Here is a 24,586-nt window from a genome sequence, read left to right as displayed (position 1 = left end):
AGTGGCAACGCGGTGAGGCGGTTGTGATTTCTATGGCATGTGGTTGAGGGAAGTCCCCCCATAGCCACAACAGGTTTCCTAGGTGCTGGAATCAGGTGAGGGCTCTTACTTGCTTGAGCCATATGTGCGGGACTCCCTACTAATGTCTTTTGTGCTTTTCTTCCAGGAGCTGCAGGGCAATAGCACGGGAAATGCAGAGCTTGTGGTAAGCGTTATGCTGTACAAGACAGTAGAAACGCAAAGCAGAGGAGAAAGCCTTGGGTGTGGTTTAAATAGCGGATCCCCTCGCAAGACTAGCACAAGGTTTCTGCTTGGTTTCTGTGGATCTTTCTGTGGTCATCTTGGATGACTGACCAGCTGCAAACAAGGCGGCCATATTGGAAGGGTCTTTAAAGCAATGGGAATAAGCCTCAAGTCAGTGGGTGTATTAAGTGTGGCAGCGCCAGTGATGCATGGGGACAGCCAAGCCTCCCCTTTGTAAAGACTGGAGGGGGGTGTCTGTACTCCTGCTCTCTATACGGCAGAGGAGCGGCACAGAGGACCCCAGCAAAGATTCTCTATTCGCTAGCTATGGTCGAGCAATCAAGGCAGTTAGTTAGAACAATAGGCAGAATACTGGCCCCTACCACTAGACACAGTTCTGTGTGGGGATCCCCCACCTGGGCAACCTGTAAATAAAGAGATAAAGCAAGCCCAGTCCACATATTGTTCAATATATTGTTCAATATGAGTCTTATTTCCTTTTAAATAGTTACACAACCCCAATGTACCTGGAATAGCAAAGTTCGACGTCGGGTCGTCGATGCATCCTTCTTGAGCGGCTCCCTTTAAGGCAGGAGCCATGGATCATCAAGATCCCACATGGAAAAAAGGTGAATGCTGTTGTTGCGGCAGCAGCTTCGGTTCTTGCGGTGCTCATTGACGATCGGTCAAAATCCTCCTGCAAGCTGAGACGTGCAGTGCACCTCGACGAGTGTTCGTTGCTGCAAGGAGTCAATGAAGAAGTTTGGGCCAGCAAGGGCGTTGTCTTCGGGTGGCGGGAAACCCACCACGGGATTCTCCTCGGCAGCCTGGACTTTCTCCGGTAAGACGAAATCGGTCGACGATGAGCAAGGGAGTCCTTGTTTCAATGTTTTAGGCAAAGGAGCACTGCAGCTCTGGTCGGCGACGTCGGTCGTCGACGGTGATGGACTTCAATCTCTGGGCGCTTCTCTTCATGATTCCGCGGCGGACCCCGTCTCTGGTCGGGAACCTTTCGAGGGTCTGACGACCAGGGAGCTTTGGCAAAGATCAGCTGGTGCTGTTACGAACCGTTCTCAACGGTGGTCCTTTCTACGCCGATGGCGCTTCATGCCATCCATTCACACCGTCACCCCCAAGATGGCGTCGCGTAATAGAGTGGACGGTCTAGAACCCATTCCAGCCATTGAGGAAACTCCGCCTTGTGAGTCGATCACGGTACTTAAACCACCGGAATGGAAGACTCAGCGCGTTGCTACTGTTCTTAGTGGTCACGCTCCGTAAGTCTTCGCTTAGGAGAAATACTGGAATTTCACTTCCAAATTGGTTCCAACCTTCCACCTCCTCCCTTTATTGAAACCTGCTTGTCTTTTCATCTTTCCTCTTTCACAGGCTGACTATTATCAAGCGCTGTCACTTCATAACATTCAAAGACTCATTACTGGTGAAGTCGCCTTCTGAACCGCTCACTGCCCGTAGGTTCTCCATTCGATTCATATTTCTTCAATCAAGAAGCCCCGTGCTATACTTACCTTTCTTTACTTTCCCTTCATGTATATTGAATAGGAATCTCCGAACTACATCTCCCATCATTCATTCCGGGAATCACCTTTCACATCCACCTGCATACTCAGACGGGGTAGGTTGAGTCAAAACTCTTACACACTCATACAACCTGTCTTTTCTACATAAAATAGAGCACTGACCTTGTTTTCCTCCTCTTCCAAAGTTCCCGCCGGTTCCAAACCTCTCTACAAACCCTCCTCCGAGAGTCGGCTTAGCAATCGGCGAACTATTGGAGAAACTTCGGAAATAGCTGCACGACTAACATTTCCATCGCGAAGCGGCAGCAGAAGGCTTGAATCCCGATCCACTCAACGCTCTCAAGCGACACAGGGTTTTTTCCCTTCACTAAGGGTTTCCCTGCCACATCCTTCCTTTGCCGAGTTAGAGGCGGAGGGAAGGTGTAACAGGTGAACTCCTGATAGCCTCATCCACTAATTGAAGACCAGGTAGGAAGTTTCCTTTTTGTTGTGTGGTGTTGGAGGGAGACTGGGAGAGTCAAGGTGTTTTCACAGTTTCATCTAACTCTAAATCATAACAGGTGCACGATGGTACCTTGTAGTTCGAGAAGAGGTTTCCTAGCCAGGTCCTCTCTTGGATCAGTTCCTTGAAGGCACAGCAGCTTTCAGATTAGCGAAGGACAGCAGCAGCGGTTCTTCTTCCAGTGGGCTTCAAAGTTAAGCACCAGTTTCAACTTCAGCTTCTGAACGATTTCTAGCAGTGAGAGGCCCACAGATATACTATTGATCTCCCATTCACTCTGCTGGGTCACACTCGGGCAACCAATCATCCAGAAAAGCATGCAGGCAGTCAGGCATCCAATCGGCTCACACTGCATTCAGGCCATTCTTCTCCATCCAGACACTCAACACAGAATATGGATTCAGACAAGCGCTCTGCCATTCAGCACTACACACTGCATTCATACCAGTTTCGGTCAGGGCTGTCTCAGTCATTGTGTCAGACACCAGATACTAGATACCCATAACACGGAATGCGTATTCGTCAGACTCCATTCACCCAGGTCCCACCCCACAGGTGTACCTACAACATAGTCATTGGGAAGGCTCCAGCCGGTCTGGCCTGGACTTCCCCACAGCACCATATGTGGAACTTCCATCCAACAGCCAGTCAGTGGGAAGGGACAGAGTCAGGGCTTCCTGGGACTTCGGGAAAAGTAAGGTAACAGGCGATAGAAACCAAGAGGCCACAGGGGCCATCTTGTTTCCTTTAGGAATCCAATGATTCCAATGACAGGGCCTGGGCATCCCAAAATGAAGGATGCGCAGGGCACCTGTCAATTCAGCATGGAGCTGCCACTAGCCCGTACCCTGCTCTGTGGGCCACACACAGGTACCCAAAAACATACATTAGGAGTACAGGGTCGTACTCCCACCCATGGGTGCCATCAGGGTATCCCAAAGGTCTGTTCATCAAACTAAATGTAGGAAGAGCCGTGCCGCCAGGAGTCCCACATGAACTCCTGCGCGGAAAACAAGACAGAACACATGATAAAAAGCAATAAAGGACGACGATACGGAGGCTCTGTCCCTCCAATGCATTTCCAGCATCACACACTTTCCTTGTGGGTATTGGGGAACTGCCCATGTGTAGCCAGGGAGCAGTATTAGTGCTGTTACCCTCATCTGTGATCATGGGGACTGGGGGCCCATCCTAGACCTATGACGTCTGAACAAATATCTAGAGTCCCAAAAATTAGGAGTAGTCACGTTGCGCAGCCAGCTGGAAAGGGGAGACTTGTTGACGTCGTAGGACGCTTACGTCCACGTCCCTATTCACAAGAATCATCAAATGTTTCTACGATTTATAGTGCAGGGGCAGCACTATCAGTTCAAGGCCCTGCCTTTCGGCTTGATGTCAGCCCCCAGAGTGTTCACGAAATCCCTTGCACCAGTGGCGGCCCATCTATGTCTACAGGGCATACACGTATACCCGTACCTGGACGACTGGCTGATTTGCTCCCGCTCGCGGCAGCTGGCCGACGGACATACGGAGGCAACTGTCTGGCTACTAACTGATCTTGGATTCTCTGTCAACTATCTAAAGTCCTGCTAAGTGCCATCACAGAACGCACTGTTCCTGGGCGCCAGACTCAATACAGTGTCCTACATGGCGTCGCTCTCAGAGTAGAGGATAGCAGCCATTCTAGGGAAGGTGCAAAGGTTGTCGTTGACGAAGGGGCCACGGTGCAGGCCATCAAGTAGTTACTGGGCATGATGTTGTCCTGCATCTACCTCGTCCGACTCTGCAGGTTGCAGATGTTACCCCTTCAAGAATTCCTGGATGCCCGTTCGATACAGGTGTCTGGAAGCTTCATGGACAAGATCTCACACAATGGCGAGTTCCATGGGGCGATAAAATGGTGGAGCGTTCGCTCCAACATTGCCCAAGGCACAGGGTTTCAAAGCCCGCCATACCAGGAGGCGGTCACCATGGACACCTCCCTAGAGGGATGGGGAGCATGCACCGGATGTCTGTACGGCAGAGGCCTGTGACTACCGGACGAGAAGGATCTTGATATCACTATCCTGGAGCTACGGCAGTGTTCTAGGCCCTCAAGTCGTTCCTCCCGTCTGAAAGGCATGGTGGTGAGAATCTTCACAGACACCACCACCACCACCACCACCATGTTTTACATCAGGAAGCAGGGGGGCACTCGATCCCCGGCACTCCAACGAAGCGCAGGATTTGTGGCACTGGGCCATCGGACAGGGGATGTTCCTTGTCCCTCTGCACCTGGCTGGAGTCAAGAACACCATCGCAGACCCACTCAAGAGAGAAGTGCACTCCTGCCACGAGTGGGAGCTTCATCTGGATCAGGTGGACCGCCGTCAAGTGGGGAACATCGATCTGTTTGCAGCGGCGGCAAGCTCCAAGTACCAGAAGTTGGCCAGCAGATTCCACCAACCGAGGAGCCAGGGGACGCATTCTTTTTCCCATGGGAAGAGCTATTTCTGTTACCTCTGTTCCTTCTTCTGCTGCGAGTCATCAACACACTCGGTGTCCACGCAAGATGATACTCGTCGGCCCGCCATGGCAGAGTCAGATTTGGTACCTGGACCTTTTCAGCCTGTCGGTGTCGCCTGAGGTCAAGCTGCAAGTGGTTCTGGATCTTCTCACCAGAGAAGGAGGCGCAATCCTTCATCATGACCTGGGATCGCTGAACCTGAGGGCTTGGCTCCTGCAGCTCTAAAATTTGGATGGTATGCGTTGCCAGCAGACTGCATGGAGGACCTTGCCAAGGCAACGTTGACCTTGACGTCTATGGTCACAAGTGCAAAAGTTTAGCTACATGGTACCGGGCACTAAAGATTACCCCTCTGAGGGTCATGGTCCCACGGATCGTTCCATATTTGCTATATTTGGCCAAGGCAGGACTGGCACACAACTCCAAGGTACATCTTGCAGCTCTCTCCATCTACACAAGGTCACAGGAAGATCTTCACTCTAGTCCCACCGACTAGTCGAGGAGTTTCACAAAGGCCTTTTTACATCTTTCCTGCCGGTGAAGGCTCCTTTCCCAGCGTGGGAACTCAACGTGGTTCTTACGAGGCTAATGGGGGCTCCTCTCAAGTTTCTTTCATGGAAAACGGCTTTTATTGTGACCATCAACTCTGGCAGGAGGGTAGGTGAGATCCAGGCCCTATCCTGCAAGTAACTGTACCAGACATTCCACGATTCGAGGTTGGTGCTGCGTATGCACCTCTCTTACATGCCAAAGGTTCTGTCGGAAAGGACCTTGCACTCGCTGGACGTTGCTTGTGCCTTGAAGTTCTACGTGGCATGCACAAAGGATTTTCAGAAGACGTCACAACTGTTTGTGAACTTTGGTCCTGTGAACCATAGGAAGGCCTTGTCCAAGGCTTCCATTTCAAGGTGGCTCTCCGGCTGCATCACGCACGGTCATCAGTTGGCGAACCGACTGCTGCCCGGCTGTCCGAGAGCCGAGTCCACCAGAGCGATCGATGCAACGACAGCGTTTCCTGTCTAGTGTGCCCCTGCTGGACATCTGCAGGGCTACTACGTGGAGGTCCACGCACACCTTAACGAAGTTCTACTGTGTCAACAGGGATTCCACAGTCGGCCAAGCAGTGCTACACAACCTGTTTGCTTGAGGTGAGCCTGTTCGAGACATAAGAGATAATTGCCACCTCCCGTGGTTGTGTAATGTTGTACTGCTATGTGATTATTTATTCATGAGCCTTTGAATCCATGCCAGACCCCATGCTAGAGAAGGCACAAGTTACTTACCTGTAACTATTGTTCTGATGCTTGTTAATCTGCTTAGAATCACATGCTGTGCATATGGACCGACATCCAGTGGTAACCGCGGAGTATTGCAGCTTGTCTTTCGGGGGACCGAAAGGGGACGTCGGCATAGGCGTGTCTGAAACACTATCCCTATCGTGACATGTGTAGTACCCAAAATCCCTCACACGCCGAGGTCGCTCAGATTGTTTTTTTCCACCCAGATAACTGGTCGTCCTATAGCGGAGCTCTTCATGAGACATTGTTTATCTTACCAAATTGTCGGTTTAATCCCCGTTAAGGCACTTCATCTATCAAGAACATCTTCAACGAAGACTACAGGGGAACCGTCTACGGCTGTGGATTCCGGCACCTAAGATCCGGCGTTCGGACCTCCACGTGGTCGGGCCTTCTGGCCGGCCTACACAGTAGGGAGAGTGGGCTCGGGGTTTGCCATACTGCTATGATGTCTTTCCTCTTTTCCACTTCTTTCCTTTTTGGTCTGGTCACCCTTCCCTTCTGCTATGGAAAGGACTCCATTTAGATTCTGCCCTCTGTGAAGGGTCAGATATCTGTGGAAAGACGAGCACACTTCGTGTACGCTCGTCTTCCCCCTAGAGCACTAAAGCGGTGCTCGGCGTATAAACTCCTAAACCTAATCCCTTAAGGAGCGCCGGTTGAAGCAGTGGGCCGCGTACGGTATGTCACGTGTGGAGCCTCCCTCCCCTGCCGCGACACCAGCCGAGAGTGACGGGGGTACATCGGATGACCAAACGTCCAACGCGGATGTTGTAGACCTTGAGGCGGACGTTTCTAGAGCCGCCACGCCCGTCCCCGACCCTTCCAGGCTCGACTCCGGTCTTGCTACAGGGACCACACCCGGTGACAGGGGCGTACAATCGCACCACACAAAACACACAACCCAAGCGCCCTCCTCGATGGCATCGTCGAAGAAGGCGCAAGCGCCATCGGATCTATCTGATCCGAAGCCTTCCCCCGCATCCGCAGGAGCGCATGACGACTGGGCTTAATAAACATAACAAAGGCGCTACTCCCCAAACTACACACGCCGAAGTTTCTGAACAAGAAACTTCAACGAGTTTCAAGGTTTCCAAGGCCTGTGCAGGCCGAAAACTACGAGTAGGCCTCTAACTAGGCCTCTACCCGGGAAGCCATCATCGGAGGCGTTGTCCCCCGAAGATTCGGTAACTATCAGTAAGAGCATCAACAGGATTGCTACGGCGGTGGGCCTACTACCGGTTTCACCCACAGTTATGGGCCAATCCGCCAAAAGGTTTTCCACAGATTGGAAGACGATCCTGAGGACTCTTACGAAGAGAGCCAGGTACCCCTCTCAAGCACCCTGAGGAGATCCTCTGAACGCCTTAGGGCGGAGGACCGGGTTCCTGCTCAGCTGGGTCCATTTGGGTCATCCAAGTGGACCACGGAGCAATTTGAGGGGGTATATGGATCGGCTGCAGCAGGTTTTCGGGGCTTCTGATCAACCTCCACCGAAAAAAGCTCGGGTAGACCCTAACCCTCATACACAAGTTGCCCAACACCTAGATGTTCAACACTATGTTGATTATTAAGAAGGTGTCCAGAAGGACACGTATAGAGACATCTGTACAGAAGAAGAGGAGACTTCTTTTCTGTACAATTATGGGGAAGATCAAGGTGCAACTGACAACTGGGAGGACACCCAGCAGGACGATCACAATTCTGATATTGTTTGCCTCGACTCTTCCCCCATCCACACTGGTTCGGCAGGCTCCCCCGGTGGATGATCAAATGGCTTTCAACAACACGTTGAAAAAAGCAGCAGAATTCTTTAAAATTGCCACGCTTGAGGCATTGCCTGAACAGGATTTCGCGGAAAACATTATTAATGACAAGCCTACGGCTAGCCAGTCTATCCCTCTCTTGAGCTCTGTAAAGAGACGGCTGGCCCCTTCTTTACTCTCATTCGCTCAGACGAGGGCTGTGAACCCAAGGGTCGAAAAGCTCTTCCGGCCCTCCCACACCGACCCGCTTTACATCAAAGGGTACGCAATACCAGACTCGCTGGTGGTGACCAACACTCGCAAGAGAGCAGGGGTTCCCCTTGCCACGGGAGAGTCGCCCCCGGACAAGGAGTCCAAAAGGTTGTATGCCTTAGGCAAACGGGTCACGTCGGCGGCTGCTTATACCGTCTGGATTGCCAATAACACGACGTTACTGGCAAGCTACATCGACGCCCAATTGAACCTACTCCAGGAAGGCCTCCAGGAGGTTCCGGAACCAACCAGAGCCAAGCTTCTCGCCATTGTCTCGGAGGGTAACCTTGCCAATCAAAATGTTGTAAAGAATACCCTGGAATCCGCAGAGACAGCAGGCAGGTCTCTCGCACAGGGTACTCTCCTAAAGAGACACACGGGCTGTGCACGTCGGGTTTCTGGCCTGAGACCCAGGCATCCATCATCAATAAACCCATAGAAGAGGCCAACCTCTTCGGGAAGGCGGTAGACAATGCGTTGGAGACAGCCAAGAAGGAGCATGAGACTAAGTCACTGCACCAGATTTCCCAAAAACCCTCTTCACAGAGGGGCAGCAATTCTCGGCGGTCCTTTCGAGGACAAGCCCGCGCCGCTCAAAATAATTTCGGCACGGGCAACTTCAACGCAAGTCAACCGGCTGCAAGCCCCACTTACTACCCTCAGAGGGCTCAGAAGCGCGGAAAGAATAGAGGCAGAGGCTCCAATTCCAGAGGTGCGTCAACCTCGGGTCAGAAATGACCACCAAGTTCAGGTCCCCTCCCATGTCTCCGCGATCGGGGCCGATTAACATCTTTCCTCAAGGCATGGGAGGGGATAACTTCAGACCAGTGGGTATTAAAGACGGTCGCCCACGGTTATTGCGTGGAATTCGCCCGACCCCCACAGTTCAGACCGCCGAAACATTGACGCCTTTCACCGGAACATCTGCAGATCCTGGTCCAAGAGGTGGAGGCGCTGCTGGGAAAGGACGCCACAGAAGCCGTCCCGATTCTTCAGGTAAACAAGGGTATTTATTCAATATACTTCCTTGTACCCAAAAAGGATCTCACCATGCGTCCTGTTCTAGACCTGCGCCCAGCGAACAAGTTCATAAAGCCCCAGAAGTTTTGCATGGTAACACTTCAAGAGGTGATCCCATTGCTAAAACAAGGGGACTTCATGACAACATTGGATATGAAAGATGCATACTTTCATATTTCAATGCTACCAGCGCACAGAAAATTCCTAAGGTTCGTGATTCAGGACAAACACTACCAGTTGAAGGTACTCCCCTTCGGCATAGCCTCGGCGCCACGGGTGTTTACCAAGGTCCTGGCAGTGGCAGCAGCACACCTGCGCAGACTTTCAGTTCCAGTTTACCCTTACCTCGACGATTGGCTCATCACGGGGGACTCGTTCGACGTTTGTTTTTCGAACAGCCAAAAGACAGTAGACCTACTGTTCAGCCTGGGATTTTCCATCAACGAAAAGAAATCCAGCTTAGTCCCCAGCCAAGTAAAACAGTTCCTGGGGGCTCTAATTCGCACGGAAGATGGTCTAGTCTTCCCTTCCAGCGAGAGTGTTCAGAACATGCTCTCTCAAGTTCCTTAGTATGTAGCCATTCGGAAGGTGACGGTACGCAAAGCTATGCGTTTGCTAGGGATGATGGCGTCATGCATATACTTGGTCCCCCACGCGCGGCTGCGCATGCGTCCCATGCAGGAGTGGCTCAACAGCCAGTTGTGTCAGGCCAGCGGACAGTGGGAAGATCTGTTAGTTGTCTCGTAAGCCCTCGTTCTCTCTCTGCAGTGGTGGTCGAAGGAGAACCTCTTGAAGGGGAAAACCTTCACCACCCCTGCAGTGGAAGCCACTCTCACGACAGACACATCTCTCACAGGGTGGGGGGCTCACCTGCTTCAACAGACAGCGCACAGAGTGTGGTCCCCTCAGGTAGCGTCCAACCATATAAACCTACTGGAGCTACTAGCAGTGTTCAAAGCATTGAAAGCCTTTCAGGAGCAACTGCAAGGGAAGACAGTGCTAGTCCTAACCGACAGCACAACAGCAATGTATTATCTGAACAAGCAGGGGGGCACTCACTCTCCAGGGCTATCCAAGCTGTCCCAAAACATCTGGATATGGGCTCTCAAACACAAGATGTTCCTGATATCCCAACATGTTCCAGGGGAACTCAATCTTCTGGCAGACATACTCGGCAGAGATTTTCCTCTGCCAGAAGAATACGAATGGCGTCTGCACGAAGACATTGTATCCAACGTCTTTGCAGAATGGGGGTTTCCAGAGATCGACCTGTTCGCTACTCAGGAGAACGCCCAATCCCCAGATTACGCCTCCAGGTACGCCCAGAACCGATCCAAGGGGAACGGTCTCTGGATAACTTGGTCGGGGAAATTTGTTTACGCTCCCCCCCCCCCCCCCCCGACTCCCCTTCTGAACAAGATAGTGCACAAGATGCACCAGGAACCAGTCACCATGATTCTGGTGGCTCCCAGGTGGGCCCGCCAACCCTGGTTCTCCCACCAGTCAAGCTGCCCTGCCCGTACAACATGTTGTCTCAGGACAGGGGGGAGACTCTGCACCCATGCCCACAAACTCTGAACTTAGCAGCCTGGCTCCTGAAGTCATAGAGTTTGGACATCTGCAACTCCCTCAAAGATGCATGGACATACTGAGGGAGGCAAGAAAGCCTAACACACGTTATTGCTATGCCAGCAAATGGAAACGTTTTGTCATTTGGTGCAGTTCCAAAGGCGTCGATCCCACCGATTGTTCGCCTTCACACATTGTATTATATCTAACCCATCTGTTGGACTCTGGGTTAGTCTTCAATTCCTTAAAGGTTCATCTAGCGGCGTTGTCAGCCTACACCACGTCACAGCAGAAGGTGTCGTGGTGGAAAATACCTGTGATTAAAGCCTTTATGGAAGGGGTTAAAAGAATGTATCCCCCCATCACTCACCCAGCCCCTTGGTGGGATCTAAATGTGGTTCTAACTAGGCTCATGGGACCCCCTTTTGAGCCTATGCATTGAGCTAGTCTGAAAGACCTGACTTACAAGACAGCCTTTCTAGTAGCTATCACTTCTATCAGAAGAGTTAGCGAACTACAGGCCCTCTCGGTCTTGGACCCCTTTGTTACAGTCCACAAAGATAAAGTAGTTCTGCGCACGCATCCCAGATTTGCGCCGAAATTTATTTCGAAGTTCCATGTGAACCAGTCAATCGAGCTACCCACGTTCTTCCAGAGACCTACTAACATGACCGAAAGAAGCCTTCACACACTAGATGTGCGCAGGGCAGTCTCTAAATCAGCAATATCAAAGTGGATTGTCAAATGCATCACACTGTTACACTCTTGCAAAGAGAGAACTGCCCTTCAAGCCTAGAGCACATGCTACTCGAGGCACTGGGGCATCCATAGCATTCATTGCAAATGTTCCTCTAGAGTCCATTTGCAAAGCGGCAACCTGGAGTTCTGTACACACCTTTACAAAACACTATTGCCTAGACACTCATTCTAGGTCTGATTCTCAGGTGGGACAAGCAGTACTAAGACATCTTTTTTCTACTGTTCCTTCTCACAACCCACCTCCAACTCCGGGTACTGCTCGCTAGTCTATGCACAGCATGTGATTCTAAGCAGATTAACAAGCATCAGAAGACATGCATTACTTACCGTAAAAGCAATTCTGATGATTGTATCTGCTTAGATTAACATGCCCCCTTCCTGCCTCCCCGCTCAGGGTGGATGGAACATAGACTTCTTACTACTTTCTCTCTTCATGTACTCACTCACTATAGCCTTGGGCTCCCTCATGGCAGAAAAAATACAATCGGAGGGACCTCGGCGCGTGAGGGATTTTGTGTACTACACACGTCACGATAGGGATAGTGTTTCAGACACGCCTATGCCGACGTCCCCTTTCAGTCCCCCGAAAGACAAGATGCAATACTCTGCGGTTACCACTGGATGTCGGACCATATGCACAGCATGTGAATCTAAGCAGATACAATCATCAGAAATGCTTGTACGGTAAGTAATGCATGTCTTCTCCAGCATGGGTCTGGCATGGATTCACATGCAAACCCTCCCTCCTACCCCTGTGCGGCTCTTCTTGGTCATACTGGCCCTTTACATGCTTACCAAATCTGAGGGTGGCTGCCAGAGGAGGGGCATAGGGAGAGGACTGTCATTGGATGGGGGCTGTATGAAGCAGAGGACAGTGATTGGTTTAAAGGAGAAATACAGTTTTTAAGTGAAAGTGAAAGTTTTTTCTTTTGCTGAAGATTACCAGCCTGACAAAGGGGGGCTATTCATGAGCATGGGAATCCATGCCAGACTCATGATGAAGAACAATAGTTACAGGTAATTAACTTGTTCCTTACTTCCTATGGAAAACAATTAGAATAAAAGGGTAGGGAAGTTCCGAGTCTGTTTTCTTGTGCTGTGTTCTTGTGCTTCAGTTAGTAAGAGGTGTTGAAGTGCATTGTTTACATACAGTGTACAGTTATGTTTAGTATTTGGTATAATCCATAATATTGTGTAATTTGTAAAAAAGAAGAAAAAAAATATCTTTCCATTTGGAGACGTACAACTGTGTATAACTGCACATTTGGGTTGTATTAATTGTCATGTTGGTGTATGTATATTGTTTCTGATAAAAGGAAATATTAATATTTTGTTATCCCCTGTGTTTTTGGGTTGGATTCCTGCCACATGCTCCCAGGTACGTCTGCGGACGCTCTATACAGTTTGCCGACTGTGGAACTGCTGCTTAATGGGCAGAATATTTTTTTTATGTGAAGGAGGTTTATAGTTTGGTATAAGTTAAAGAGGAATTATTAATAACGTGAATACAGTGCTGTAATATCACAAAACATAGTGACGTATAACAACCATTGAAATTCAATTACAAAAACGCTGTTAAAGGGACGTTATGGTTACAAGTAAAATCAAACAGCAAGACATTGGCCAGATATTGTAAGCTATGCAACCATAACTCAAACCACCACCATGCACTGCTAAGGTTAACACCCAGGACATCAAAGATGACATCACACATGACATAATTGATGATATCACATATGCCTCCAATTCTACTGGAAAATTTCTACAAAGGATTTTATTTAGAATGTTGCTAGCAACATATGAAGGGTGATTGGGAGATCTCTCATGAACTACTCCATGTATCACAAAATGTACTTGCAGAAAAAAAGTTCTATTAAAGTGTTGTTGTTAATACAACAGTCTACTCATACATACACACAGGCAATGGCTGCCACATGGACCATAAGAGTATTTTTTATCTAGTGATATTGGCCAGTCGAATTATTAATCCAAGCCTATCAAAATCTTGAATAATGTTAAACTTGTAATTAACAGCTAACCATACAAGAATTACTACACACGTGTTAGTGCAAAAAATATATATGGAGAACATCAATGCATATAAATCTGAAGCACGGACAGCAAAACTCTAGTAAGGAGTAAGGAAACACCATGACCAGTAAATGACACAAAGATTAGAGGTAGAAAAATGGTGGCATCTTCAACATTTTATGGGCCTTCCAGTACCCATTTTGAAAACACTCATGTCTTTACACACCAGCCTCAAAGCGGCGGCAAGATTGGACAATGCAGGAAAGCTAACCCCTTTGTTTGACATCTTATGTGGGGTTAGAAAAGGCTGTGTCCTTGCTCCTCTTTTGTTCAATTTGTACGTTTGTAGCCTGGCAACTGAATTAAACAAAGGACACACCGAGAGTGGAGGAGAGGAACATTACTGTCTTGTCCTTATTGTTGGCTTGCACTCCATTAGCTATACAAAATCTTGTTCATGCCTATGTTAACTATATGGACACGAGATTTGGCAATAAACATAAAGAAATCTAATGTGCAAGAAGGCACACAATCTAAAAGTCTACCCCTCACCCCTCATCTTTGCATTAGGGCAAAAACTGGACTGGGTAAAAAAAAATCACGTATTTAGGGGTGACCTTTAACCGGGTAAACTGGTCAACCATATTGCTGAAACTACACAAAAATGTTCATACCTGTGGGGCACTATATAGATTTGGCCAAGAGATGGGCGGTTGAAGTGTTAAACCTACTTCAGATATCTATCGGGCAAAGCCAATAGCAGCATGCATTTATGGTGCAGATGTATGGGGTTTGTTCCCAGTTCAAACAATCCAGGTTAAAGAAAACAATTTATTGGAGAGCATTTTGGGGGCTATTAGGAGCACCTCTACCTACTTGCTGGATCAAGAACTAAACCTGGATTATGTAATAGATTACATATGCCTAAAACCGGTGTTTTCGGTGAGAATATGGGCACAAACCGAGACTCACATAATGCATGACATTTTACAGGAATTGATGACAGCGGACATCTGCAGAGAAATGAACTGGATGAAAGTATTGAGCGATACATTGGATAGCCTTGGTTTGCCAGGTATCTACCCTCTCCCGGGCACACGTTTCTAGAACTGATATTAACCCAATCAGGTAAAATATATTGAGTACTGAAGGGAGCAGCGCACCCTGATCGAAATGAAGAACTGCTCGGTCCCCAACTATTTTGGCTATGGTTGCAACGGGTGTAATGCTGAATATATATATTGGTTCCATCACAAGCGAATATGGAGTGTCTTCGTCATTTGAGTATTGGCTGCCTTTTATCATTAATGGAGGCTCGCAGTAGTACACATTTTGATCAGAAACAGATTATTCGCTGGCCTTGTAACATGATTTTAATTCGTGATATGGTTCATTTTTTGTTTTTATGTCCATGCTTTTATGAATCAAGAAAAAAGGTTCTTAATACCTTTCCTAAAGGTGTTGCATTGCAAGTAGAGTAAAGAGCTGTTACATTGTATATTTTCCTTACTATCTAAAGATGTAGCAGTGGCCGTCAATATGTTCTTAGGAACTTCTTTGTTGCTTCTTGTGGATATTGCTGTAAAATAGAATGTATCTGCAATTAGATATTTATCATAGATTTTTATTGGATTTTTAATGTATTGAATGTGATGTGATTTTTGTAATGCTATATTGTATGTTGTCTTTAATGGAGCAAAGCTTTGAATTAAAGATTCTAACACTAGAGGTCATCATGTAGAAAAAAAGTGTCGGTCTGGGGCCTTCTTGTTGTCCCATGTATGTGCAGCATGAGCTGAGGCCAGACCCTAATGAAACTAGCTTTAGAACAGAGCAGAAGGTTAAGGTCTGTATAAACCACACATTTACAGTATGTGTATCATGTTTTGAATGCAGTATGACCAGATCAAGTACTCTGCTTAAAATTCTCACTGTCACTGAAGAAAAATAACCCGTTTGGATATGTGATGTCATCAATGATGGCATGTGTGATGTCATCTTTGATGTCCTGGGTGTTAGTCTTTGCAGTGCATGGCAGTGGTGCGAGTTATGGTTGCATAGCTTAACATAACTGGTGAATTTCTTGGGTTTTTCTATTTTACTTGTAACCATAACATCCCTTTAAAAAAAAGTTTTTTCACTGAATTTGATATGTACATATATATCACTGAACAAACTTTCTTAAAGGGATGTTATGGTTAAGTTGCACTATTAACCTATAAAATTCACTGAAAAACGTTGTTAAACGGGACGTTATGGTTATGTTGCAGTAATAAAAACCTACGAAATTCAATGAAAAAATATTAAAGGGACGTAATGGTTACAAGTAAAACCGAAAAACCTCAGAAATTCACCAGTTATGGTAAGCTAAGCAACCATGACTCGTGCCACCATGTGCAATGCTAAAATAAACACCCAGGACCTCAAAGATGACCTCCCAAATGTCATTGATGACATCACATATCTGGGCCACTTGTTTTTGTTCACTGACCTATCTAGGCCAGGTGGTTTTGTTCACTGACAGGCGGAATATTAAAATTCAAAAGGTGCTATATATCTAGACATTAACCTTGTCATATGCTCTTAAAGAACTTTCCTTATGGTTTGGTCTCAGCTCATGATGCACATACATGGGGCAATAAGCGGGCCTCAAACACACAATTCATTTGTATACATGAAGATAAACTTTAATGGTATTAACATTTTCTGATAATGCTGTTTATTTCTTCCTTACTTTAGTTTCCCTGTATGTGCCTCTGATTTGTATGCATTGTGGGTCTTCATATGTATTGTTTGTACTAGCACAAGTGTGTAGTAAGTCTCGAATTGTTAGATAGGTATTTTCTTTTTATTTTTTATAAATGTTTATTGGTTGATTCTTACTCATGCACATAAGTCAAAAGAATAGACTAAACATCCATTTACATTATCACATGCCCTAGTGCACTTCCAACCAAAGAGAGGGGTATTCATCACATTAAAATTTCAACTTGAACACAACACAGACGAAGAAGAAAAATGAAGAATTCAAAGAAAATCAATTCAATCCAAAGAAAATTCAATAAGAAATCAGCTGTCAATTGCTGTTCCTTATTTTTACGCAATTTCCTCTTACGATCCATTATCCACTACTTGTCTTAGTCTTAACATCCAATCGCACCAACCATACTTTAGTTCGCTCATTTAGAAAATATTGCTCTCATTAGCTATTCAGCTGTGCTTTATTGCCCATCGAGAGTCTATTAGTACAAACTCTATCAATTTTAGTTCAGCTATGGTGAGACAATGTCTCTCTCCCATCATTATCCAATCCCACCATTCAACCACAGTAAATTTCATTATTTCTGGAGCGCAAGATTTCAATCTTTCCATACGTAATCCAGTCAATACCCTACAAGAGGTGGCCAAATGAAAAATGGTTTCCACCTTCTCCATAGTTCCACAGTATCTGCATTCAGTTTAATTCGGGCTGATCTTCTTTCGAGCTAACAAAACCTCTTTAGTGGCTAGGATATTAATCCGGCATCTAAGCAGAAGGTCCCTATAATGAGCAGATGGAAACTTTGGGAGATATAGGGAGGGGATAATTAAGGCCTCTTCTTTCTCTGGCTATCAGAGAGCTGAGCCTGTCTCACACCTCCTGTTGCATGTTTCAATCCAATCCATTTGTTTGAATTTCTTTTTTACCATCTGCGGGTTAGAGATAAGATCATCAATCTCAAAACCTTTCTCCAACAAGATTGCCTCAATTCTTTCTCTCCAATTTGTTAACCCCAGATTACCTTTGAAATTCTCCAATTTAAAGATATTAAATGGCTCATCTTGTCTCCTAGCTTACATTTTCTATACAGGGTCAGCGACTTCTACAGCACTAGTGACTCCAATGATTGGAGTCGTAGCTCATGTCGGAGTGTGGTCATCCTTGAAGAATTGGGGCGCCTTAACAGCCTTCGCCAAAACAGTCCCTCCAGCATTGACCAAACCTTCCACTGTAGGCTAAGCATAGCATCAGGTCTATATGCCAAGACTGGAGTGAACCTCTGACTATAGAATGTCATAATCAGAGACCAAGAGTACTTACAATATCTCTGCTTTAGTGCCTTACCTTGGTTGGCTAAGTTCATCGTCTTCAACCTCAGGACTTCAAAATGGGCTTTCTCATATGTGTTTTTGTTAATTGTGACCCCCCAAATATAACATGGTATTTCCCAACTCTAACTTCTGCTTCTTTACATACCAATTACAGCCCTTCTTGGGTCTTCTTGCTTCCGCCGCCATAATTAATATCTTGGATTTTTTTACTTTAATTTAATTGCTCTCCAGGAAGGAATTGAATCAATCCATCCATCTCTGCAGGCCAATTGGGGTAAGGTCCAGGAAGACTAGTTTGTCGGCATAGATAATCCACGGGATCTCCATGCTGTTAACTTCGGGGGAAAGGCTCTAATTCCTCCTTGTTAAGCTCCCAACTCAGAGATATACAGACTAAACAGCAAGGGCCCTAAGGTGCACCCCTGCTTTAGTCGGCAAAATGTTACAATTTTCCCCGTCAGGATGCCAGCCTCATTTAGTCACACCCTCCTAGAGGTGCCAGTATAAAGGGTTCTGATGCCTCCAAGAAGTCATCCGGACAACTCAAATCTCTATTTCCTCCAAAACAGTTCTCGGTTGACAGTTGAGGGCCTGCTTCAGGTCCAAAAAGGCCATATAGACACGGGCCTTCGACTCCAGTGCGTTTTGCTTCGAGGCCCAATATGTATATCTTTTGGCATGTCCACACGCCTTTTATAAACCGGTCTGCCTAGGGTCTATTCTTCCTGTTTGACTGGCCCATAATTCAAGGTCCCTTAACAAAATCGTAGCAAAAAGTTTCCCCAGTGAATCAAGAAGGGGGATTGGTCGATAATTCTGGGGATTGCTCTTCTTGTAAACCGGGACTACGATTGCTTCAGGCCACGTCGGGGGCAGGCATTTTGTCCGCAGGATCTGGTTGAATATTAACTTTGCCAAATGCCCCTCCCCATGCCACTGGGTTGTCCTTCAGCATCTTGTTAGAGATGCCATCTGGGCCAGCTGCCCTAGAGGAGCTTAGCCCTCCTATCAAGAGGACAAGATCATCTTTATCAAGCTCAATGTTCCAACAACCTCTTTCTGGGCCTAAATTGGTCTCCCTCAGAGTCTCTGGGCCTCATTACGAGTCCGGCGGTAGCCCTGCCGGTAAAATCACTAGGCTACCGCCGTACTCGAACATTTTTCCGGTGCCTGGCTCCACAGAAACACCTGGGGGTTACGACCCCGGTGTTCCTGGAAGTCAGGCACCGGAAAAGTGTAAATCCCCATTCCGATTGAGTCCCATTTATTTTAAATGTTTTTTATTGCCATTCTAAACAGTAACTCGTAACAGTTTGAGTTGCAGAATATGTTGTACAATATAATATGCAGTTATTGGTTGCTGATAACAGTTAAACATTTAACAACAACAAACATTGACTGTCTTATAGCCGATTGGAGTCAAATCTGTGCATAGGTTCATTGGGGCCAGAATCTGATTTTGCAACTCTCAGCTTGAGAGGGGACCATCTCGGGTCTTTGTTTCAGAAGCTCTCTTTCCTATCTAGTTCTCTTAAGTAGGTTGATTACACACAGCTCAGAGGGGCTTGTCATCTGCTGGAAGGAACATGTCTGATTAGTGCTCCGATTGAGTCCCATAGGACTCAATGGGGAGGAGGGAAGCACTGGCACTGTTAATAACGGTGCTGGTGCTTCCCGTAAAGTCTGCGGGCGGGTGCCGTCCTGCCGGCGGGACGGCAGCCGCCCCCAGACTCAGTGTGCCGGTCCGGTAACAACGTCTTACCGGCACCGTTGTTACCCGACCGGCATGCTCGTAATGAGGCCCTCTGTGTTTGCAAAAAGGGAAGAGTAATGTGATATCCATGTTGCCTCACTCACTTGCCCAAACAGATTACACACTCTAAACTGGTCTCCATTGTTCAGGATGTCCCAGAGGTTGCAGGTGTTATTTCGGCAAAATGCTTCTAGCATCACCTCTGCATCCCTCAGAGCACTTAATGCTCTAGAGGCTATAAGCCAATTTCTGAACTTCTGTTTGCATTGTTTTATCAGATGAAACATATTTGGGTTTAATGAGGATTTAATCTTCTTACATCTGCTCTCAGTTCCTTCCTTTTATTAGCCACCTTGGGTCATAGACGTGTTTAGCACTGATTTCACTTGTTTTTCTTAAATTTGGTGATTACATATTCTTTAAGCATCTATCCATTTTCGTATAGAGACCAGTCATGTCAATTTCTTTCCTACCTACTTTTATTTGATTTTTCGCCATATTGACCTCTACCTGTGCCATACATTTTATTGTATTAGTTGTTTTTAGTTTGATCAACAAACCTTTACAACATATGCAACAATCTTTCTTCATTTTAACATTAAAATGCAATATTCATCATCTTATAAATCATTAAAATACATTACAAACATACATTAAAATATCTATATGTATCACTGACAAAGCATTCATATTACCAACATATGTTCTACCCTGTCATACAAATTTAGTTTTGTTAAAAAACGAGAAAAGAAAGAAAGAGAAAAAGAGATAATTTTCTTTGATGTAAACAGTTGAACTCTGTCCTAAATTTTTGGCATATTTCACCTATACACTTTGTTTCATCCTTTACCGTCCACCCTCAAATTTACCATTCATTGGTCAAATACTCCATCATTTGCCTCAGACAAAATCACACGTTTTTGGAGAGTTCTTCATTAATAATTATCAACAGTTTTGACAGCGCTAAAATAACCTTTACAGTTTTTCCCCACATACATGTGATCCAGTACATTCTCTGGCAGTCTGTTGTGCCTATTTGATCTATTCCAAGAATTTGTATACGCAACTGTTCAAAATGGGGACAAAAAAATCACCAAGTGTTTAGTTGTCTCTTTCTGGTCTTCTATTACAGAATCTACAATTCATCTTGTCATCCAAGTTGGTTTTAGGGTACCATTTCTTGATTCTCTCGTAGGTAGGTGTTTGATTCAACTTAAACCTTAAATAGTTTTCCCGCAATTTGTTGCATGGGAATTGCGCTATGTACAACTGCCGCGGCAAGCGCTTCGTTGTAAATTTTGCAATTTCCCTATAGGATGAGAGTTCAGATATACAATCAATGGTTTTACACCAATCAAATTCAAATGTTCTTTTTTTTTTTACGTAAGTTACCTAAATTTTAGATCTTCCGTTTAAGCTCCATTTCAGTTAGTAAAGCTACCATTCTATCATAGTATTTGCTAAATGAGAGAAGATTTTGCTCTTTATCATTCTTCCCAAGTCTTCATATAAATAGTTTGGGGGAGGGAAGAGCGTTTTGGCCAAGTTAGAATAGGAGCGCCACTGGAATCTTGCCGATAGGGAAGATAAACCTAGCTCATGTCGAATAATTGCATTGGGCAATGATTTGGCCAGTCTGAGCGTTGACTTCCATAATCCACCTTGTATTGAGTCCAGGACTTTATCAATCGGCGTTAGGCAAGTGTCTAAACCATACAAGAGAATTGCCTCTACCGTTACGGTGTAAAACTCAATCACAGGTACTAGGGAGTATTTACGGTATTTGGTATACACAATAAGCATCTGAGTTGCTAAAGATTTCACCTGTTTATTAAATTCATGTCTCCCCATTTTCAGTGAATTTGAATCAACCAATTCAAACCCTAAGTATTTAATCGATACAGCACAGGGTATGGTTATTCCATCGATATTCCACCTCTGCCATGGAATTTATTTATTTTTAATTTTGAAAAATGATAATCCTAGATTTATTAACGTTGAACTGTAAGTTATGCACCTTAGAATATTGGGCAAACAATGCCAACTTTGCTTGCAGCCCAAATGGAGTTCGATCAAAAATCAAGATATCATCTGCGAAGGTAAGCCAGTTCATTTTCAGGTGACCCAACCATGCCGGAAAGTTGAGGTTCTGTGCCCAAATCTCATCAATGTCACAGATGTAGGTTAAACAGGGTTGTTGCGAGGTTCCAACCCTGTTTAACCCCCATCTCCGTAGTTTTTAGTCCCGTGGTAGCTCCTGCATTCACTCTTACCGGGTATGTAGTATTTAGATGTAATTTTGCAATGAGTGAAATTAAGTAAGCAGGAATACCCAATTGGCCCATCTTTTCCCATAACAGCCAAACGCAGCAGTAAGGTCGACTAAGGCCATATATAAAAGGCCCACATTGGTTATTTTTGATTTGGCAAGCAGATGAGCCAATATGGTCGCATTCAATGTGGTGCCCATTTGGGATCGAAAACCAATTTGAAACCGTGAATAAATGTTATTGCGTTTAATGTGTGCTTGAAGTTGAAGTTCTTTCAATTGGATGATTGAAAATACTTGGGCAGCAGCATCCAATAGTGCAATTGGCCGAATGTTATTGGGGTCTGTTAACCACCCTTTTTTATATATCTGCACTACAATTGAATATAACCATGAGGGAGGTTTCAGAGAAGTTAAAACGATATTATCAAATTGCATTTTTAGAATAGACGCCCAAAGCTGGGGGGTGCGCTTCAGCACACAAGGTGGTATTCCATCGGGCAAGCTTCTTTAGAATAATTCAGCGATTTAATTGCTAATTCAACATTCTCTGGTGAGCACATCGGTGTCCCACTAGTCAACACCATTGAATGATATATACTTGACTTAGAGAAGGAGCTCGATAACTTGAATTTTGAGGTGAAAAACTGTATGCATACCTCTGCAGAAATGTGGGTTGTTAGAACATTACACATTTTCTGCACATCAGCCCTGAGCATAGCCCATGTGAATCGCCTATCATTGCGACAAAGGTTGGCAATCATCTTTTGATTATGTATTGTATATGTATCATTTAAAGTTTAAGCATTTGTTACGAAGAGCATTACAAAGAGCTTTCTTTTTCGTAAGAAACTGCCTGCGATAGATCACTAGCTTTTAATTTTCTTACTTCCTGATTTTTTTAGGTGCTTTGCCATTTGTATTTCTCTACTATAATGATGATGATGGGTTTTGTCCATTTTTTTATCCTGCATGTTTGCCACCGTAACCATTGACATATGAATTATCGACATATTTCTTTCAACCCTCGTTTGTAGTGAGTGAAATTGCAGGTGTGAATTATCATCTTTGGTCATATTGTCCCCAATCAAGGTGTTAAGTTTGTCACATAGATGGGTGCTCCAACTAAGTGATGCCCGGGCGATCGCCTTCCAGAAAGAGTTGGCTCCTTTCTCTCATCAATTTCAAGACATTAAGTTGCAGAGACAACCAAATCATGAAGTGATCACTTCCCCCAGGTTCCATTATTCCAACCACGCTGCATTGTCCCAGCAGGTTCAGTGATGCTGCAAAGAAGTCAATACACAAATATTTCAATTCCCCTCCTCCAGGTAAACTGTGGAGTGGAGGGGTCGAGTTTCGCAAATACGATGTCCCAGTTGAAAAAATATTGTGCCCATCGTTGCCCTCTCAAACTAGCCTGAGAGAGGTTATGTGTTTCCAAATCTGTTGGTGAGTTAACATTTGCGCAGCATGCGCTTAAGTCTCCTATAAGTATTTTACAATCCGGATCTTGAGATCAGACCTCTTCCAGGATCTTTGTTATGCCATTAAGCATTGTTTCGAGTTTTAACTGAACCGGGTTATGATATATTGAGATAATTATATTTGTAGTGTGAGAGTCATCACCAAAGGATACTAATATTGCTAGTATAGATGTGGAAAAGAGTACCAACTTTATATTTGTCGCAAGATTCGTATTTACGAATATTGCAAGGCCCCCATAGGGTCTCCCATATTCTTCTCGCATCGCCGCATGGAACACAGAAAAACCCTGGATTTGAAACTTGTGTTTACACAGTCTCCTGACAAAATATAATGTCAAAGGATTTGTAAGGGTTGGTGTTTTTAGCCCATGTGAGAATATTATCAAACGCACATGAGTTCCATGAGGCGATTTGTATAAGAGATTTGCTACTATGTGGGAGCCATCTTCTCAGTTGGATTCAAGGTAATTGCGTCAAGTGCTTAGGAAGTGCACCGGCTGTGATTCCTGTTTCTCGCTGCCTTGCTGCTTTCTTCTTGTCCGTGTTAGGGACCAGCTGTATGCGCAAGAGGAAGCCCTATTCATCGCAGTGCTGCGAAACATTGGACCTTTAACTTTGGGTAATTGTCACTGCCATTGGGGACGCTTGTGTACCTTGGGGACGCTGTGGATACGGTGCAGCTTGGATCTGCACTTATTGAAAAACTTAACATTTGTTTTCTTTTTACTAGGACGTGTTTTCCGTGACGTGCTTTGGCCGCGCCCACTCCTACCCAGAAGCCTCCTTATCAGCCGGCTGTATGAACCTCTTTGAAGTTATTATTCCCTTGTCATTATTATTGAATGAGGGTGTTTAAAACGGTGCTATTACACGTTCTTATTCTGTGGGTTAATCCCAGACAACGACATTCACTTAGACTTAATGCCGGAGTTCACAGGCAAGGAAATTGTTTAAATGTGATGTACTGATAATCGCACACTATCAGAATTGATTTGCATACTCCAATTCGGATAGTGTTGGTTGGTGACCCCTAACGACAAAGCCACGGTAAATTGCACACAAAAAAAGTAAAAACGCTGTTTCCTGTGCTGAGCGTGCGATTGTATAGCCTGTAATGCCATCTAAATTGAGAAGTGGCCGAGTAGTGGAAATTCCTACACAGAACTACTCTGATTCAGTCAACACTGAGACGATCGTTAAAAATGGAATAAAACAAATGAAAAAAATCGTAGGCAATTTGAGTGAAGAGACTATTAACACCGAAGCCCACGTGAATGTAAATTCTGGCAATTTCCCTCCTGCTTCAAATAGTAATATCTGCATGAGGTAGCTTTTGCTTATGGTCAAGCACAAGGTGAGGTACGACCAAAATGGGAACATCGGTGCAAATACCTAATAAATCAGACGGTATAGATTTGCAATATGCTCCTATAAAAGGTTTCTTGAGCATTCGAGATAATGGGTATTCCACCTCTCTGGCTGATAATGGGGAGTAATT

General features: G+C 45.5%; 1 protein-coding gene across 1 annotated transcript in view; it reads left to right on the top strand.

Moving 5' to 3' along the window:
- Positions 1 to 24,586, top strand: part of IBTK (inhibitor of Bruton tyrosine kinase) — a 1,971,965-nt gene that overhangs the window by 381,966 nt on the left and 1,565,413 nt on the right. The window lies entirely within an intron of this gene.

Source organism: Ambystoma mexicanum, chromosome 4p (assembly GCF_040938575.1).
Source record: "Ambystoma mexicanum isolate Mex_15411 chromosome 4p, UKY_AmexF1_1, whole genome shotgun sequence".
NCBI classification, from domain to species: domain Eukaryota; kingdom Metazoa; phylum Chordata; class Amphibia; order Caudata; family Ambystomatidae; genus Ambystoma; species Ambystoma mexicanum.
Note: the sequence above shows the minus strand (reverse complement) of the source record. Positions and strands in the feature narration are given on the sequence as shown.